Here is a 20,617-nt window from a genome sequence, read left to right as displayed (position 1 = left end):
CCTCAGCCCCGTGACTTTTCTCCTCTTCCTCTGTACTGAGCCAACACAGCTCCTCCATCCTGATCCTTCCAGCTCAGGTCTCAGCCTTATCTGTGACTCACAGCAGCTCTGGCCACACTGCATTGCTCAGTTATCATGTATGGCACAGCAGAAAAATCAGAGCAACACAATGATACACGTTCTCCACAGGCACTTTGGGCTGAAGATCTTCACTGCAACATCACCATCCCTAATGGACACAGTACAGAAACAGCCCCTAACGTTACTGCAAACAGATCACAGAATGCTTTGGGTTAAAAGCAATCTTAAAGATCCCTAGATCAGACACAACATCACACGCACTGCCAGGCACTGCCAGGATTCTCAGCCCCTTCCACTGCAGCAGCATAGCAGTGCCACCAGGTACCTCCCAGATCCTCAAAGCATTGGGAAAAGTTACATTACTCTCTACAGTTATCTTATAACTGCTTTCTTCCAAGCCATGCTTTGCCATACCTTTCTTTGTAGAGAAGCTGCAACAGGAGCCAAGCGGTAAAGAAGGTAAAAAAGCTTTTAGAAACAAAGTTCCACCCCCACAAAACTCTTCTGAGTTTCCCACCGTGACCACAGATGTCCTCAAACTCCTCTTCTTCTGTGTGACAAGTCAATCAGAAACCATCCCACACAATACTTACCCAGGGGACTCCTGAGGCAGCCCAGCAGCACCGCTCTGCTAACTGCTAACACTGCCAGCAGCTCGCGTGGAAGGAGCTGGCTATGGGAGGCAGTTACTGGGAGCAGTGCATTGCTGCGTCAGGTGGGTTCCTACGTCCATGCAGAAACAAGTAGCGAGGCCGAGGGCTACTTGTAAGCCAGCTCAAACCAAACCAACCCCACCCATGATACATCTCTAACCCAAATAATGACTTTCAGCATTTCATCCAAACTTCATAGGCCAGAGGTTTCCCAGGAACTCGAGTGGAGGCTCTGGAGAGCAAAAACCACTCCAGTCCTACTTCAGAGAGGTGAGATCGATCAGAATTCAGTACCTTGCATTGAGAAGTCACAGGCTTCAAGGTCCATTCCAGTGTACAAAGTGGGGAGAGAAGTCAGGATCTTTGTTTCGGAGGCAATCTCAGGTGAAGACAAGGAATTTGATGGCTTCTCTTCACTTGGTGAAGTCTCTTTGCCCTGAGGAGAGATTCAAAAAGGAAATGAATATTCCCTACCGAGCAGTACCAGAGCTCAGGTGAATCACAAGCACAAGCAATGACGCTGCCCTCAAATGCCACAGCCACCCACAGATCTCAGCCCTCGGCTGCTCGCAGCGCCCAGCAAGGCAAGGTGCAGCACACCCTGCCCAACATCCCAACATCGCATCCCGGCACCCATCCCAAGCGCGCTGCCGGCAGCTCAGAGACCAAAGCACCGACCCCTGGGTGACCAGCAGAGGACCACCCGGTGGGCCACGCGCTCCAACTTTCCCCGGAGAAAAATCCAGGTCAAGCAGTGGCAGCAGCAGCCTGCGGTGCTAAGCCACTTACTGAAAGCTTCCCCCAGCCAGCCCAGCATCGCGGCACACGTGAGGCCGCGACGCATCGCTCCTCGTGGGGATCGGCGCTCACACCACGGCCGTGGGCAGCACAGGGCTCGGCTCCCCAGCCCCTGCCACCTTACAGGCAGAACCACACCAGACAAAGGAAGAATTATTATTTCCAGTTTAGCAAGGTACACGCTAATTAAGTGACTTGTCAAAGGTCACTTGGCAAACCCGAGGCAGAGCTGGATCCAAACAAAACCTCATGGATTTCGGTCCAACAGCCGGCCACCACGAGCCCCTCTTCATACTCTCCTCGGATGCGTGTTTCCACCTCTGCAGCAGGTTTCACCCCTCTCCCCACTCTCCCTACACAGTTAAGACACTTCCCTTTCATTTCCTGCATCGGAGGAAATGGATAAATACACAGATTGAAAGAACAAGAACTTTTACCTCACTTCCAAACTAAAACCGTGCCGTAGCTCCGACATGAGACAGGAGCTTCAGGCTCTTCTGGGAGGTGGGATTGCTGGACAGGAGGAGGATTTGGGTGATGTTTGTGTTGTGTTGGTTGTTTTTTGTGTGTGTTTTTTTTTTTTTTAAAGTTTCCATCAGACAAAAATAAAAGAGGCAAAACAAAAGAGGGTTGTGAGATCAATCCATGATAGGTGCCGGGCCAAAGAAAATGGAGCCAAAGGAGTCAGCACCCTGTAACCAGCAACCTTTGTGTCAATTTAAGCAAATATTGTGGCGTTTCCATGGCAATCCCTGTTTTGAATATCCACTACACTCACTTTTTAAAGGGCTTTTCCTGTTTGCGTTTCAACTTCAAAACCTGTAAATATTTTCAGCCTTAACAGATCCCTACCTCCCCCAGCGTCTGAGAGCAGATACAATCGGAGCCAGCACGAAGCCCTCTGCCTGCAGCCCCCAGAGCTGTGGAAGCTCCCAGCAGAAGCAGGCGGGCAGCATCAGGGCCAGAGCCCCGTCCTGCTCACCACAGCAGCTCCAGGAAACTGCCTCCTGCTTTTCCAAACCAGCAATGGAAACACAGCCCTGCACACGCACAGCACTGACAGCACGGGTCCGAAGCACGCTGCAGGTGTGCACGAGCCCCTGCTGCCCTGCCAGCTGCACCACCTCTATTCCAACTCCTCCCCACGATCCAGGATCTGAGCTGCCCTGCATCCATGCAACCCGATGTCAGCAGACACGGTGATTTATGTCACACTGTGCCATATGCAAGTAGGAATGGAGAAGTCAACTTTGTCCTCGCTTGCAACTTGGGGCTGGGTGTGAGTCTAGCAGCTCGCAGGATGCCTGCCCTATCACCCTGTGCTTGCTCCACCACTGCAGAGCCCACAGGGAGAGCCCTGCTGGAACGTGCCTGCCTGGCCATCACCTGCCAGAGCTGCACCCAGCTGCTGACCCTGTGCAGGACTCGAGGCCCAGCACGCAGAGCTCCGGCCCCTCCTGCTGCTGTGGGAGCGCACTGGTTAATTTGGAGTTTCCTGGCTGAGATGGATGGGTGCCAGGCCTCAAATGTTGGCTTAGTGTAATTTTTGGGAAATCAATTTCCTTTGTTGTTTTTTTTTTTTCTTTGCTTTTTTTTTTTTTTAAGCTTTTTTTTTTCTTTTTTATTTTTTTTCTCTCTCTTAATTTAAATGGAAAAGTCAGAGTATTTGAATGAGTGCCAACGCAGGACCATCCATCCCAGCATCCATCTGCAGGTACTGCAGTGTGTGTACAGAACCACCACGGACACAAACACAGCGACCCAGAGCCTCTACACCAAGTGCCACCAGGGCAGCACCAACCACATCTCTGCTCCTCCTGCACAGCCGGCTGACACCACAGCAGCTGATGCGCGATACCTGCCGCCCTGGCCCAACTCCAGCTCAGGTAATTACATCCCACAGCAGTTTCAGCTGGATATTTTATCCCTTCTTCACTTCCGGCCCCGAACGGCTGCACCAGGCGTTGCTAAAGCACCGTCCAGATCCACCCCGGATGTGAGTGCATGGAGGGAATTCAGCACATCCCAGCACAGAGCCTGCTGTGCAGCAAACAACCTCTTCTGCTCGCACGAGGGGACAAACCTGCTCACACATCCCATAATACTCCCAAGAACGACATGCAGAGCTGGGAAAACAGCCCTGGCATGGCACGCCGGGGAGCTGCTGCTCCTTCAGGCTGAATGTCACCCAATGCACAGGTAATGGGCTGGGGCAGATATTCACCATACAGCCACCAGCAAGCTGGGAGAAATTAAACCTCTGCGGTGAGGCTGACAGCACAGCCCATTCTACAGACAGCACGGTGCCACCAGCCCCACAGGTGAGGACGTGGTTCCTTCCTCGCCATGCTGTGTCTTGGCTTTGCCCACGGCCACTCAACACAAAGGAAACAGCCCCCTGCCAGGACAGCACTGAGGGCCCCACGCTCCTCATCAGGTTCCATCAGAGTTCTGTTCTGTGTCTTCTGCCATCTCCTTTCAGAAGGTTCTGGAGCAGATCCTCACCCAGTGTAAAAATCAGTGCAGTTTCATTGGCTTCAGTGAAGTCATGCCAACTTACACAAGTTGAGGATCCGTCCCTCTGAGTTACCGGAGCTGCCAGTTCTTCCTTTGGATAATCCCCAGGGTGATCTCATGGCAAGCAGCAGCACAGGCCCAGCCAGCCGGGCAGGCTCAGCTGCACTCCCCTAGCAGAGCAGGGCTGGTGGGCAGATCATCCACTGCTCCTACCAGGACCCAGAGTGAGTTCCTCCGGCCTTTAGATGTTGGTTTTCTCCCACCTCTACTCCAAGGAATCACACAGTCACAGAATCAAAGTTCAAAATGGCCACCAAGATCATCCAGTCCAACATCAACCCATTCCCACCGTGTCCCTCAGTGCCAACCTTCAGGGATGGGGACCCCACCTGTCCCAAGGAAGAGTGTCCAGGGCCGTGCAGCCACAACCCCACGAACCCCAACCCCACTCCCTGCACCACGGCTGCTGCGTGCACAGGAACACAGCAGAGCTTCAGCACAAGAACTTTCTGTGCTCCACCCTCACAAGTCCTTCGCTATCCCCCCAGAGCAATTTTCTAGGCAACAGCGCGGTTGCATTCCCTTCCCTATCTCCTAATAAATATCATGCTAAGCAAGATGAGTATCTTCTTCCCAGACCAAGCGGCATGACCCACTTTCTGAATCAGGGCAGATGCAATTGGGCCCTGGAGTCCTGGACCCCTCCCAAAGCAGGAGATTTTGTAACAATTACAGCAAGAAACAGAAGGAATAGAAAAGTAATAAGTGATCAAAGAGCGTGGGGTAATTATTGCTCCTCGCCATCCTACATGCTGGCATTTTCCTGGGACACTGAAGCAACAGCCCCATGCACATCCACACATCCCTCCTCCACTGCCCTACATTCCTCAAAAGTAACAGGTCCCACATCACAGGTGGCTCAAGCTGGGACAGCTGCTGTACCCCCACCCTGTGCACCGATCCCAACCCCTCCCCTCTCCCCTTCTCCCAGTGCCAAGGAGGAGCAGAGGTCCAAACTCAGCAGCACGAGCCCACCTCACATGGCATTCTCCTGGTCCCAGCAGTGCCATCTGGCCCAGGAGCAGCTCCACATCTTCCCAGAGGTGGCTGCGTGCGCTCAGACTCTGACCCAGTGGGCACGGAGACAATTACCGAGAGGTGGAGAAAACGTCAGCAGCGCTTTCACTGCTGGAACCCACAAATAAAACATCCCTCCCACAGGAGCACAGGGCTCTATGGCCAAAAGCACACAGAAAACCCCATGCCAAAGAGGTCCCAAGTGTCCAAACCAGCCCTGCCGAGAGCTCAGCCATGGGGCACAGCCTCACATCTCTGGGCACGGCCACCTGCCCAGAGCAGGGGTGCAAAGGGCCCACAGCCCAAAGGGATGAGTCCCTGTGCCATGGATGTATGCGCTCCATTCACTGCCACAGCACTGCCCACCTACAGCCACCTTCCTTGGCTGACACAGTGACACGTTAAAGACACATCCACAGCCGTTCTGCTTTGGTTAAATAAAAGAACTTCAGAAGAAAACAGAAAAAGCCTTTCACCCAAAATTCAGAGATAAAAAAAAAGGGGGGGGCTAGGGGGGAAGAAATCTTCATCTTAATTCAAAAATCCTATTCGATGTGTCGTGGCACGAAAATGTTTTTCACTGCATTTTTTCAGTGTGATCTCATGCACCCTGCAACCAGGGTACGCCCAAAACACCAGGTATTTTATGGGACACAAACAGAGCGCAAACATACACAATTAAAAAAAAAAAAAAAGGGATTGGTAAATATTTAAATTAATCAGAGCTGGCATCTGTGCAGCCTCCCCTCCCTGAGAGAGGGATGTTTGCAGCTCTGAAAACAGAAAAGTGAATAGTGTGACCTTTTCCTCTGCGCTCGCCGGGGCAGCGCAGCACCTCCTGGCTGCCATGCAGCAGCGGGGCTGGGGGTCAGGGCAGCCCCCGATGGGACAGGGCTGCTCTGAGATGGGCGCAGCCTGCTCCGAAATGTGAAGGTTTTGTTGGTTTCTTTTACTTCTTTTCGGTTTAATTGTTGGAGGAGTTGATGAAGCTGTTTGCCAAAACACAATCGACTCCAGGGAGCCAGCTTACACAAAAAGGGTGTGTCGGCAGCCGGGCCGGGCAGCCATGGAAACCACCAGCACCTTTTTGCATTTGCCCAGGTGAAGGCAGAGCTTTGCAGATGGCTTTGTGCAATCGGCAGAGCTGCGAGGAAGTGTGCAAGCGAAGGGCCCGGAGCAGCACGCACACACTGCCCGATGGCGGGGTCACACAGCGTGAGCCCCCAGGCACGCAGTTGGGGCAGTTTGTCCCACGAGGGCGGGCGGCCGACAGGCCCTGCTGCCATTCTTCTCAGCCCTCAAAAAGAAAACAGAGAATTCCTCAGAAGCAGTGGCTGCAGAGAGCAACACGGGGCAGCCTGTGCCGTCCAGCTGCTCCCAGCACAGCCCCTCCTGCTGCAGGGAGAGCGCCCCGAGCTCTGCGGATGGCAGCTCAGCCCGCTGTCTGCTGAGCACAGCATGGCGACAGCGCCAAAGGCAGCCTGGGTGATGGGGTTTCACCCTCCCTGCCGGGATGCACAGAAGTGAGCAGAGAGCACAGGGCTCTGTACATTCTGGAAGGGGTCATCCAGCACAGACAGCCCCAGGAACAGCTCAGGCTCACTCCGAAAATCGGCGGGTCAGGGCAGGCAGGGAGACACAACTCTCCTCCTGTGGTTGGACTTCACGAAAATCTGATCTCAGCCCTTGGTCCCTGCCCAGGCCCACAGCAGGCTCCGAGGCCGTCCCAAAGCCACCTGTGCCTAGAGGCACTCGATACCCAATTTGACACATGATGGTTTCACAGCACAGCCCTGTTTCCCAGCTGGCACATCATCCCCTGCCCGCACAGCAGGTACCAGCAGTGCTGTAGGTAGGTCCTGCCAGCTCTGCACAGGACTCACGTGGGCACTGACGTGTCTCTTAGTGCAAGGAAGGAGGGCAGCTCTAGGCAGCCGACCACTGCTTTATGATGTGCAGCACAGGGCAGGCTCCAGCCCGACCCAAACACTGCCCACAGCCCAGCAGGGCTCTGGGGGCACCTGGCAGGGCCGTGCTGTGGGCAAATGCCGGTAAGGCTCAGTGGTGCGTCAGCCCTTCTGGCATCAACCTCCCCAACTCATTCAAATATTTCCCTTTTTTTTTTTTTTTTTCTAATTTAATGTTCCCTATAATTCATCTGTCCCAAAAGATAATCAATAGAGGCCGTAATGAAAATTTGAGCCATATTTTATGATCCGCTGCAGGAGAAAGGGCCACATCAGCAGGACGAGCCTTGGCTCCCAGCAGTGTTCCACGCCCGCCCGCAGCCACGGCCCCTCTGCCCGGCACCCGCACCAACCCCATACCTGAGTGGGCAGCGGGGAGGAGGGAGCACATCACAGTGCTCTGCAGATCCCAAATCCCACGGGATTCCCAGCACCCAAAGCTACCGTCATCCCGGTGCTCACACGTGGCCAAAGCCCCCATCCTGTTCCCGGCAGCCCCGCAGCACCGATTCCCAGCAATGGTCCCCGTCCTCCCCGTGAAGGCTGTGGCATATTTCACTGCCTGAAGCTGCCGCGTCCGCAGGGAGCCGGAGGTAACAAAACTGACCAAAGGAGAAATATCTGAAGCGAAAGGCCAGGGTGAGGAATTTATAACAGCAGCTAAGGCAGCAAAAATACAAGCGCCTGACCAGAGGCTGCCCTCCCGTGTGCAGAGGGCAGGAGGCTGCAGAGCGCAGCCAGGAGCCACACTCCTGAAGTCAGAGCACTGACACCAGGTGCCCAGCAGCACGGGGTAAAAGGGCCCGCAGCCTCTGCTCCCCTGGTGCGGGCGGTGGTCTCTGGGTCAGGCCCTTCTCACACCAGCTCAGCCCAGCAGCACTGCGTTGGTACTGCTGTGACACCGCCTGCCAGCAGTGCTCTCAGTCCTGCTTGAGGGTACAGATCAGCAGCCTCAACCCCCACAGCCTCTGCTCAGCAGCAGCTATTTATTTCCACCTTTCCTTTCTCTTGGAAACTTAGAAATAAACCAACTTAAAAAGATAACTAAGTACAACGAGATCCCAATTAAATATTGCTTCCAACACATAAGCAAGGTGACTGATTTGCAGGATGTGCAGCCATAATTCCAAGGCATGCGGCTCGCTACATAACACAGGAGAGGGGAGCTGAACCCCCCGCTGCTGGGAGCAGCACTGCAGTGTCAGCACACGGCCCTCCTGGTGCACCCCAGGAAGGGTCCCTGCACAGCCCAGCACACAGGGATGCACGGCGGCTGTCGCAGCCTCTGCCTTGCCCCAGCTCTGAACTGGTGACCCTTACTAATATCATCCAGTCCCTTGATATCCTCGGGGAGCAATCAGCACATTTTATTAACCCGGCCAATTTTAGAAGTGCACACGCAGGATTCTGGTTGCTCTCTCCTCTCTGCATTCGGGGCCATTTCGCTGCACGCCGCTCAGCGCGCTCCGCTCTCCCAGGGCACGGCGCAAACCGCTGCCTGCAGACGCTGCTCACAGCAGGAATATTCTGACCTAACAGAAAGCCTCCGAGATCCCCACCACCAAATCCATTTTTTAAAATGACACGTTTCCACCTATTGGTCCCCAGAGTGAACTAATTGCTTTTGCTAGTTTTAAAAGCCAGAGTTATTTCACTGAAAAGAAATGAGTAATTGCACGGGAACTCGGAGAGCCTCGGCTTTCTGAGCTGAAATCACCACGGATGCAGACATCTCTGCTGCCCAACAGAGGACATCTCTGTTTCACGGGGGAATTCTTTCCTTTGCAGGGATGTGGGGACAACAAGGGGTTAAGGTAACTTGACCAAACACGGAGCAATTCAGCCAGAGCCAGCAGAAGATAAGATTTCTGTCTGTGCTCTAACCACTAGGCTATCCCCTTCTTTGCTAAATGAAATCCTCTGTCTAAGGGCACACTGCTACTTACACTCACAGACTATTCCTTTGGTTTGGTTGCTGTTTTGTCGCTGTTCTTTCCAGCATCAGCCCACAGCCAGCCTTACACACACACACACACACCTGCCCAGCACACAGACTGGAGAGCAACCTGCAGTCCCAAACCGACCTCACCAAGTACAAATCACACACAGTAACAAAGTCTGAAAGAATTACACACACAAAAAAAAAAGGGTACATGTGCTCAGAAGCCTGTACTTACCTGCACCAAGGAGCAAAGAGACACCCAGGGCACAGAAGCACACCCAGGCCATACCCACCACATCTCTGTGGCCACGCAGCCCATCTACTGAGCACTGAGATCCCTTCAGTTGGAGCAGCTCAGCCCCACTGATTGCTGGGACCTCGTTAGCTCCAACTGCTTCCCCAGCTGAGTGAACTGCCTTTCCATGAGGCTCAGCTGTCTTGCAAACAAACCACAGCTGAAGGTGACCACTGCTAATTTTTTACCATCCTTTCCCCAACACAATAACTCCCAAGTGCTCCACAGAGTAAATTCCCCTCTCTTTTCTTCCTTCCCTAACAGTGTTTCACAGGTGTGGATTCTGAAAGGTGTGGATGAGAAGCTGCCTCACACCAACTTACAGCTCAGCGACCTCCAAAGTGCTCATTTTTATTTGGATTTTGCAGAAATTTGTTACTAATTAAGTGAAACTGCGCCAAAATAATTGCGGATCCCACAGGCTATCAGTTTAACAGCCACATCTCAAGTTAAACTGTATAAATGTTTTATATGCAAAAGGCTGTAGATTATATAATACAAACACATCCACCTTCTCCCCTCGTTCAGCACACGTGCCCCAGGTTCCCCTTGGACAGCAGTCGGTGCCACCGTGTGCTGGGAGGTCTGCCTGCCTGTTTACACCATAAACGAAGTTGGGAAAACTTGTTTAAAGCCAGCACTTTCTCTGCCAGCTTGCTGTTTAATGGATGTTTTCCTCTCAAGATTTTTATTTATAAAGATCCTCTTTTGTTTTCCAAACCCAGGCTTTATGGAGGAAACGTTCTGCCCTCAAATCATCGTCTCCAGGCAGAGGAAAGCAGCTTAGGACATTGCCCGCTTATTGCGCACACACCTCTACATGGAGATTCTTAATCTTCACCCACCCAAGATTAAGACAACACAAATTATGAAATCGATACCAATACAAAACAGCAACATCTATTACAGTTTCAATGTTTTCGTTGTATTTTCTCTGAACTATGAAAGCGGGGTGATTTTAATGTGATTGTTGTTGTTTGTGCAGAGCAAATCTGCTGTTTGATGCCGGCAGTACTTATGCAAATGCCCCACTTTCCCCATACAAACCTGTCCTCTGACTCCTCATGTGAGTAAAGACAATATTGAGTGTTTGCGAGATGAGGATCCATTTATATTTAGGGCTCCATTACTGATCAGGAGGCAGAGTGTCCTTACGGCGGATATAAATTACAGTTACACTAATTCCAGGGCCCTCAGTCTCTGTCCTGGTGATGCAGCAGAAGAGCTTTTGAATAAAGGAGATTCTTCTCTCGCAGCAGTTTCACTTCTTTTCTTTCATTAACCACGACCTGTCCTATATATATCTATCTAAGTTTCCCCTCCATATGCATGTCTGAATACCTCTTTGAGGTGTAACGCTCCTGCACTAAGATTCAAACACAACAAATCAAAAATCATTTTGCAAGCAATGACAACAGGCCCTTCCAGAAGTTACATCACGTAACAAGTCACGCAATTAAACTTTAATGAAAAAAACTAAAAACAAAAACCCTGAGAAGCCCCTGGTGCTTGCTTTGTCTTTCAAACAATCCATCACAGAAATGCAGGACGTTAAAATGGAAGAACCTCTGACTAAAGCTGCGTCGTAAACCATTTTTTTCCTAATGAATTCCACCTCTTTACTCCACTGAATCAGCAGAGCCGGATGGAATTTCTCTCCTCTCAGTACAAAGGGATGTGCAGCTGATGGCACTGGTAAGCCATGCACAGCACCTCCCGCCTGCTCCCAGGCTGCAGCCCCAAGCCTTCTGCTCCCCAGGGCCAAGCAGCATCCCCTGCCAGCACCTGCAAACCTGCAGGGCTGTGCTGCTGCAATGGATGAGCAGAGCGGGTCCTGTGGCAGCTAGAAACGTCCGTGCACATGCACACTTCTCCTGGAAACAGAAGTACAGACAGAGCCCCACCACATTTCTCATCACCTGCAGCTTCGGGAGGATTCAGCTGGAGCTGGAAGGGTCAGACACAGCTGCTCCTCTTTTTCAGCCCTACCTTCCGCTTCTATTTTTCCAGACCTACAAATGGCATCCCTTTAAAACCAAACCTTTTATCCCATGTATGCTGAGATTGCATCGTTTGGTGAAAGGGAACTGCAGTTTATGTGAGGACAGGAGGATGGAAAGTGGGCCCAGGAGCAGAAGTGCCCACGCGGTGGCACAGCTCAGCTTAGGAGCAGGGCAGCCCCTCCAGCAGCAGGAGATGCAGTGGGACCCCAGCCCTCCTGAGCCCATCACACAGTCTGTGCCCATGTCTGGATTTCTGTATTTTCTACAGTCTGTGATAAAACCAAACCTTAAATTAAAATGAATTTATCATATCTGGTGTAGTTTATTTCTCGACATCTCTTTTTCCTATTTCTGGGTTCCTTGAACCCCTAAGCTGTTGTATCTGCACTGCAGAGGGAATATGAAATAATTTTAAAATGAGGGCCAGAAAAATGCACAAAAAAATAAAAAAAGGAAAATTTTCTTAGTTATGTTTTTCTCTTTAAGGAATTGTCTCCACTTATGTAATAAAGGAGAACTTGGCCCAATCAGTAACACTATTCCTTCCTCTAACTGCCAAAAAGGATTTCACCTACTAAGATGGTGTTTCTGTATTATATGAAGTTATTCTCAATGAAACCCACATTGGAATAGTATTTTTTTACACTTCACCATATTGTGTTATGAAAGCCAACATCTGCCTCTCAGAGCAGAGCGTTACCCCACAGCCACAGAACGCTCCTCCCAGCATCAGGTCTCTGCCACCAGGAGCCTGGGACTCTCAGAAACTACAGCACCACAGCAAGAAGGCCAACAAGCCCACGTCACAACCCACAGAGAGAGCAGATGGTGCCAGGTAACTGCTTCACTGCCTGGGGAAAAGGCAGGGCCTCCCCTATGGGCCAGAAACACAAGCACCACTCACCAGGCACTGCAAGCAACGGCAGTTTATGTGAGAATGCAGTCAGGTCCTTTGCCCTGCAAAGTGTCCCAAGGATGAGCTATGTGACAAGACCACACTGCTTTCCCATGTGAATTTGCCAAAGAGGAACAGATTTGGTCAGGGTGCGGCGTATTTCTGTCGCTGGAAGGAAGGCCTTGCGCCAGCACACCATCCCACCCGATAGGGAAGAAGTGATCCCATCAAACAGGAGCCGGGCTGGGCTGTGAAACCTGGGATTAGGCACCTGGAAAGCCACCTGAGAAAGCAGAGAGTGAATGCACAGCTCCTCCTGCCCGGCAAACTGCCACTGCTGACCCGATGCTCGGCCATGCCTTATGGAGGCACAAGGGCCAAGGATGGGAAGGAGGGACAGGAAGTGGGACAGAAGGAACTGGACGGCTCTCACACCTCAAGAAGAGGTTTAAGCACTAACCTAACTCAAATGCACCTCCATTCCCACTCCGGAGCTGTCCAGTCTCCTGAGGACGGCCAGCCACGAGCCCAAGCCCACCACCTGAAGCCCAAACAGGAGGAGGAGAGCACTGACGGGTCGGGGGATTCCCACGCTGCCTGCACCGCGCTCAGCCCGGAGCCAGGAAGAGCCGCACGGGGAGACCAAACCTGCCCTGCAAAGTCCCAACTCCAAGTCATGCAAATCCCAGCCTCCCTCCGAGCGCTGATACCAGCGCAGGGACTGACTTCATCGAACGGATGGAGGAAATGGGGAAAGGAGGGGGGGCCCTGCTGCCTACACACAAACACACACCCCACCTCAGGCAATGGAGGGGGTGTGAATAATGGAGCAGGTTCAGCAGCCAACAGCGTTCAGGGTCGGGTTAGTAATCCTCTCTTTCCATTTCCGCTTGCTATTTGATGTAATTATCGTTTTTGATTGAAATCCACCCGGACTGTAACCCCTCTGCTTAATGTACTGCTTAAATCCTTGGGTACACAACCACGCTGCTCCCCAGACTCGCTTGGAATAGGAAACCATTTCAATGCCAAAAATAAGTCTCTGCTTTCTTTGGTAACACCCTCAGTCTTGGCTCAGTTTCTGCCCCATCCACCGAAGGAGATGGGCAGGGAGTGACACCAACGGGCCAGCAGCTCTGTGCTGCGTGCCAAGCCTGCACAAGGCTACACCAACTCCCTGTGCTTCGTTAGAGCACTCAGACAGGTTGCACAGCGGCAATGGGACACGGAGCCTGGCCCAAACCCCCAGAGAGTTTGCTGCCCTCCAGCCGAAGCTTCATTCTGTTTTCACACACAGTGGTTTCCATCCTGAAAGGCCTCTTGAGGCTACAACGAACAGATGATATTCATAATCCACGGGAAAGCTGGGAGATCTACCCATCTGCAAGATCAGATAGACAGAGCTGGTTTTTCCTCTCCAGCTCCCTCTGTACCACTTGGCCAGACCAGCAGGCCAGCCACAAATGAGCGCCTGGCAATTAGAGCTCATAGCAGGAGCAGCCCACAGCAGTGTGCCTGCTGGCAGCAGGATCACCAGTACCTGAGGACAGAACCTGCCCAGGAATAAGCAGTGCTTCAGGTACCCACTGGTCCGCTACCAGAAAGCGAATGGTTCTTGGAGGACTTCCACCTCTTCTGTACTTCAGCTGCATATGAACCTGATGTACATACACACCTTGCCCCAGCTGCGAGGCAGAGCCATACAGGACAGTGAGAGAAGGCACAACTTCACCCAGAAGATCCAGAAAAAACTTAGTTTCACCTATACATGAAGGGACGGTTCCCTTCGTGTTAGCGTTGCTTGAAGACTGAGCTATGTGCTTGGGTGAATGCGATTAAATAACTCAGAGCCTTCCCCACGACCAGAATGGGACCGCTGGTATCTGAAAAGTGATGTTACAGCAGCTGTTCCACATCCCCACCTGCACCAGGAGAAGGAAGTTTTCAGAATTACCTCATGAGATTTTGAGATCCACTGCAGAAACCTGGACGAGCCCAAGAAAGCTGCTGAGCTTTGGATGCTTCTGCACCCAGAGACTCCTGGCTGCGAGCAGCAGGCAGCCAAGCCAGCACAGGACCTTTGGAACCAAGCATGGCTCTCCACATCCTCTCTCTGCCTCTCAGTTTTGCCCTTTACATCAACACATACATCAAGGCCAAGCAGTGGCAAAGCAGTGCGATCACAACAGTGCTACAATGAACAACTTCCCGGTGGGGAAAGGCAGCAGACAACGTGCCACTCCTGCCCACGTCACCCCAGAGAGGAGCCTTGGCTGAAGGCAGAGGTCATGGAGACAGCCTCTGTGCTGGAGGCACCTCTGCTGGCAGCGCTGTGACTCAGCGGTGACTGAGAGCCGGATGGGCTGGGCCATGGCAGGAAGATGGAGACAGCAAAGCAGGAGGAAGAGAGGAGTGCAGGCAGCGGGAGCAGCAGGGTTCCCTTGGGCTGGGAAGTAAAACCTGCCCAGAGCTCCGTGCTTCTAGGAACACTGCAGCACCAGCTGGGCTCCAGTTACTGTCACCCGTCCGTCAGCAGGAAGCGCAGAGCAGGCAAGGGACGCTCTGCACTGTGCCCACTGTCCACCCTCTGCCCCTTTGGGACACGAAATGAAAGCAGCTCATCAGCAGAAAGCTCTGCATGGCAGCTCTCCCACCTGCCCGACCTGCACTCCTGGTGGTCCCAGGCAGCAGCTCCCTCTCTCTCCTATCAGACATCTCTGTCTCTCTGAAATATTCAGATGATTTGGTTTTGTCCTCTTCTCCCCCACATCAAATCCTCCCCCTGCTCATGGAAGCGGTGGATTTCACCCAGGCAAAGGAGGCTAATTTACACCCTTCAGGGTTTAAAATAGCAGTGGCGTAAATGAAAAGTCCAATTTCTTCAAATTTGCATTGTAAAACCATCCTTCAACTTCCTTGAAATAAATTTTACTATTTTATTAGTGCAAACAAAATGGTAATAAAACACTAATACAGCGCCTTGTATCCAGGGGAAGAGCTAAAATTAACATAGACCGAGCAGTGTTTGCTATTACATTCAATTACCTTTTTACTTGAGATTTACATTCTCATCCCCTTAATCTCCATAGTGGTGGCTTTGAAATCGTTCCCCACAGTCGTTCCTGCGCGTGGAGCAGCAGCAGAACACTGCTCACCCACCACCCCCCTCCCACTGCCAGCACCCGCTGCCAACCCCCCCTTAGGACCCCCGGCCCCGCTCCCCACAGCAGCACTCACTGCCCTCCATGAGGCTCCAGCCTTCATTTCTCAACTCAAGGCAAACAGACCAACTGTTCCACGGTTGCCTTTCATCCAGCACTGGGAAACGTCCCTTCGTTCTCAGCTCCGAGCTGCGGTGCAGACAAGTTTTATTACCTCCATCGTACAGATGCAAAAACTAAGGTAAAGACCGAGGACCACAGCTTGAATGCAGCAGCTCTCAGCATAAATCTGAAGAATGTATGCTGTATGGCAGTGCTCTAGCTCTCAGTTGGGACCTGCGGATGTGGCTCTGCTCTGCGGTCACTTAACTGGGATCCCGGTTACCTGACTGGGGTTGCATCCTGCAGCCTCAGCACCGCCTTCGAGAAGAGTCACAGCATCATAGAATCAGTGAGGTTGGAGAAGCCCACTAAGACCATCGAGTCCAACCATCAACCACCAGCCCAGGGCTGGCTGAGCAAACTCAGCACGAAGAAAGGCTGCTAAGGATGCAAATGCAATACAGGGAATCCACTTTCCCATTACCAAGGAAAAGCATTTTCGGATTTTTTTCACCTAATACAGTTGCGGGGATGTTGGCCCTTACCAAAAGTTGCAGGGATGTTGGCCCTTACCAAAAGAAAGACAAGACTTGGGGAAGACACAGCGGGGAAGCACAGCATCACCAGCACACGGAGAGCTGCACGCAGTGACGACAGCTGAGCTTCTCCTTCTCACGTGCTGAAGGCTGCCCACCTCCCCCCACACACCGCAGCCAGTGCCTGCCCCATGGTGACACCCCAACAGTGCAAAGCAGTGCCCAAGCAAGCAGCACCAAGCACCGTGTGCCATCTCTCAAGCCCGGCCAAGGGAAAACTCAGCAGCCCTTCATCCCAGAAGTTCTAGTGCTATGGGACCACTGCAACACTGCACACAGCCAAGGAGAAGGAAAGGGCAATTTGAGAAGGCACCAGGTAACAGCTCAAGAAGAGCCCCAAGGGTACCCAGAGCAACCACCTATGGGCCAGCTGCAACCTCCCTGCTGGACACAGCTCTGCCTGAACCCATCTTATTCCACACAGCACAAGGCCATGTTAATTTCTAGTGCCTCTTAGGCAGCTGTCCCACGATTCCCAATTCTCCCTTTGAAAGAACACCACTGCAGGAGATACAACAGAGATTTCAGACCAACAAGAAGCTGCTCAGAATCCTCCCGTGACTGGGAGGTCCATTTCCTAGCACTTCGTGGTATTTTGGAGTCTTCTTGGCAGCATCTCTGACAGCTGCCTCCGAAGTCATCTTCCTTTTCTCATCAACAAAACCTTCTGTTTCCGCTTTTCAATCCACAACTTGCATGTCTGTGCTCTAAACAGCTCATCTGGCCCTCTGGAGCACACATCCTTCATCCTCCTATCCATCCTTCAGGATGGCTGGAGAAGGACCATGCAAAGCATCAGCCAACTGCACAACCCTACAGCAAGTGCTAAGTGCCCCCCTGGAAAGGACAAATGTGTCCCCAGGAAACCTTTCTTCCATCCACCTTGCAGAAGGCAGCACACAAAGGCCCCAGTGCAAACAAAATTATCACCGGACACCTGATCAAAACAAAAACCTCAAACAATAACGAGTAGGAAGAAGAAAGCTGCCCAGGAGCGCAGGGCTCAGGTCGGTTTCAGCTGCTCTTCTGCTCCTTTTTTCTGCTCTCTTCCCTCTGCTCCCCTGAACAAAAGGAAGTTTGTTGTCAGGCTCAAACATTTCCTGGGCCTTGTCTGAGTTCCACCTTGTTTTCTTTTTTTCTCCCCACCTTGTACAAATAAAGCAAAAACCAACTGGCACCACCTGTGATGAAAGGACAACTAAATGCAGAATTTTATCTTTTCATTCTTTTCTCCCCCCTCCTTTTTTTTTACCCTTTTTCTTGGCCAGGAGTTTTGGGCAAAGGACAAAAGGTATTGTTGGGTAAGCATAATTCCAGCAGCTGAGTCACGCTAAGATACTGAAGCGCTGGCGGCCGAGGGGGTAAAGGAAGCCAAGCTGCTGCTTCGCTAAATGCAATGAAAATGCCAGTACTGCTGCCAGCCCTGCCAGCCCGCAGCATGAGGGGCAACAGCAGAAAATCAAATCAAACCCTGGTACAAATCTCATCACCTAAGAAATCTTCTGATGAAAGACCGTAACACAGCGGAGGGCGGACACGTTCCTCCCTGCAGACTGCAGAGGTTGGAAAGGTCACCGTAGAGACAGTTATGATCCTTACTTCTGACAAGAGAAGGTCCCGATGCCCCCAGGCAGCCCCGGACTGCCCCACACCCCAGACCTGCACACCCAGGGCAGAGCTGGCACGGCTGCAGGCACCGCTGGCACTGACCACCCGCACGCTGCTCAGGGCCCCAAGCAGCCTCTTGCTCAGAACCCGTTCAAAAGCACGCTGCAGACCCTGCAACTCAATGGTACATTTGGGGGAGCTGGAGAGCCGCTGTTTGTTTATTTTATGATGCACTTTGGTCTCTCTCAGTTGCGCTGTTATCCTACACCTGTTCGCTCCCCTTTCTCTGGGCTGATAACAGACACACGTTGTGCAGAATGGGAGCCTGGCCGGCTCCTTTTGTTTTTAATGAGACACGTGCATTTGGTTCCAGACTATCAATGCTCAGGGTCAGGGAAGAGGCACAAAGCCTCCCTGGGCTCAGCTCCACGTGGAGCAAGGTGAGTCCCGAGAGGACAAGTGTCCACGTGTGGGCCAACCTTCTCCCCCATCTCCCTTTGGGACCGTATTTGTTGCACTGCTGCTTCACTTCTAAAGCAGCCCTGGCTTCTTTCAACAGCTCTGGCATCATTTCATGGCAGACCCCATGACACACGGAGGCGGCTGAGAACAAGGAACCATGCTTTTCCAGGAACAGAGAATCCAGAATTTCTGGTTTATACATTTTCCTATCTGGATTTGTTTTGCTGTTCATAGGGTAGATCACCAGAGATAAGAAAAGAAACGCAAAGAAATATCAGCGCAGTGGCAGCCCCAGCGGGCACAGATGAATTTCTTGCGTGTCACAATCTCCTGTTTGGGCAGAAATTTGAATGCGTTTTCCAGCAGCAACACTGATAACCTGGCATCACCCCCAGGGCTGTTTCAGCACGGCTCTGCCCACGGGTTCTGCAGAGCAGGAGCGGAGCAGCTCGGACATGCCCGCTCTCAGGACGGTCTCCACGAAGACGTGGTAACTTCTCTGCCACCGGTGTGGCAAAAGTCAAAACTGGTTGAGACGCTGTAGGACAAAACTGACTGGAAGAGCCTAGAGATTAGCAGTTTGTTACTTGACACTGCTGGAATAAAAGAGCGTGCTGGGAAGATCCCGTGTGGCACAGGAAGCAATGAGCAGGTCAGCCCATGGAACAGAGTGCAGCGCTTCATCTCTGCTTCGTGGCCCAGAGCCCAGGGAGGAAACCCCAGAGATGGCAGCCGCTGGTCCAGCACTGCCCCTGGCCTCGCCCCGCTGCCCACTGCTCACTGCAGATCAAGGTTTGGGCAGCGAAAGCAGCAGAGGAGCGCAGCCAAGGAGCAGCAACACCGCGTGCGCTGGTCCTCCCTGCCAGCCCGAAGCAGGCAGCTGAATTTACACAGCAAGGACAACGCGGTGCAGGCAGCGGCTGTCAGCTGGGAGCCTCCGCACGCTGAGCTCCCGGTTAAATGTTTTCATCAAAACCAGAGCGAGAAAGTGCAGAGCAAACACAGCCAATTAGAGGCTGGGATGAAGCCTCTGCCAGCAGAGCTTCCAGAGGGGCATGAGTCACCTTAACCCTTTGGGAGCCAGAGCAGTGCAGCTCTGTGGGGGAGAGGAGGAAGACGGAGAGGAGCCCTCCGTGCACCTTCCATTCGCATCTCCTTGAGCTCATCTGGGTGTAGGAAGTGTCGTTCCGAGACAAAAGGATTTGTCTTGGACAAAGTGCTTCCCTACCAAAACCACGGTGACACACATCCTTGGTAGGTACAGTGCACTTCCCCAGGCTGCCTCTGCCCAGCTGCTGTGAATTGCCCGATTCCTTAACATTTAAGAGGTTATCAAAATTTAATTGTGTTATTGGGCTAAATTCCCTTTCAAATTATGAAGCAAATAACATGCTTCTGTTTGCAAAGGGATTCCGTGCCGGCAAGCCAAAAGTTCAACTCTCTAGGAGCATCCAACATTGCAACACCAGAGGTGCTCAGAGCTCGGAGCCTTCTGCAGCAACAGCCCCAACCCAGAGCCAGGCTGCTGCTCGCAGTCACTCACACCAACACCCTTTCCTCCAGGTCGCACTTGTACCAAATTCTGCACTGCTGCTGCCGCCACGATGGGCTTCTGCATGGGCTGCAGGGCTCTCCCCAGCCACGCTCCTCGTCTTGCGCTGAGGCATCTGCCCAATGCAAGGGAGCTAAATCAGAGGACAAATTAACAGAGCAGCTTATGGCAGCAAGAGCCCTTCCACACAGGGGACAGTTGGAGCACGCCTGGTGCAGCCCAGCGCCACGCAGTTCCACGTCCATAGCTGGGCCCCCTGAAGTTGGGCATTTCAGGCATACCATGGCCACTGGAGCAGACGGCTTCAGATCCTGCTGAGCCAGCTTGTGGCTGCATTCAAAACTGAGTAAATTCACAGCTGTAAGCTGGGAGTTTATACAACCCGTAACTTGTTAGGGATGGCTGACCAAGCCAGAACGATCGCTCCCCAGCCGACAGGGCTCTTATTGGTCAGACCTCTGAGCGCCTGGCAGGTTTTATTATTTTTCTTTCCCTTTTGTTTTTGCATTACGAGGCGGGTGGGGGGGAAGGCAGGACAGGAAACGTCTATTTTTGTTTCTTTCCTCATCAAAGACAAATTGCAGTGGAACCTCAGGCTCAGCCCACTACGGACTCCCCAGCACACCAGTGAGCAGCTCTGGGGACAGGGCTGTCGCATTTTCCTCTCTCCGTGCAGTGCTGTGGTGTGAACAGCTCCAAAGCACTCACTGAAATATCAGCAGGCTGCTGCCACTGCTGGCACCTCATGCACGGCCGCTCGCCTCAATCCTTACCTGTGCTCGCAGCCCGGAACGCTGCTGTGCTCCCAGCACACGTGGGCTGCGCTGCATTCAGTGCATGAAGCACAGCGCCCTGCACAGACCTCCCTGGGCTCTCTGCAGCTGGAGCACTCTGCACAGGACCTACCA

At 52.5% G+C, this 20,617-nt stretch overlaps 1 protein-coding gene across 10 annotated transcripts in view; it reads right to left on the bottom strand.

Moving 5' to 3' along the window:
* CASZ1 (castor zinc finger 1) overlaps positions 1–20,617 on the bottom strand; it is a 241,600-nt gene that overhangs the window by 124,487 nt on the left and 96,496 nt on the right. For all 10 annotated transcript variants that reach the window (XM_090123276.1, XM_090123267.1, XM_090123268.1 and 7 more), the window contains one exon: positions 1,029–1,170. The gene's annotated coding sequence lies outside the window, so the exon portion shown is untranslated. The remainder of the gene's footprint in view (positions 1–1,028; positions 1,171–20,617) is intronic.

Source organism: Phasianus colchicus, chromosome 22, assembly GCF_987193195.1.
Source record: "Phasianus colchicus chromosome 22, bPhaCol1.hap1.1, whole genome shotgun sequence".
Classification (NCBI taxonomy): Eukaryota; Metazoa; Chordata; class Aves; order Galliformes; family Phasianidae; genus Phasianus; species Phasianus colchicus.
Note: the sequence above shows the minus strand (reverse complement) of the source record. Positions and strands in the feature narration are given on the sequence as shown.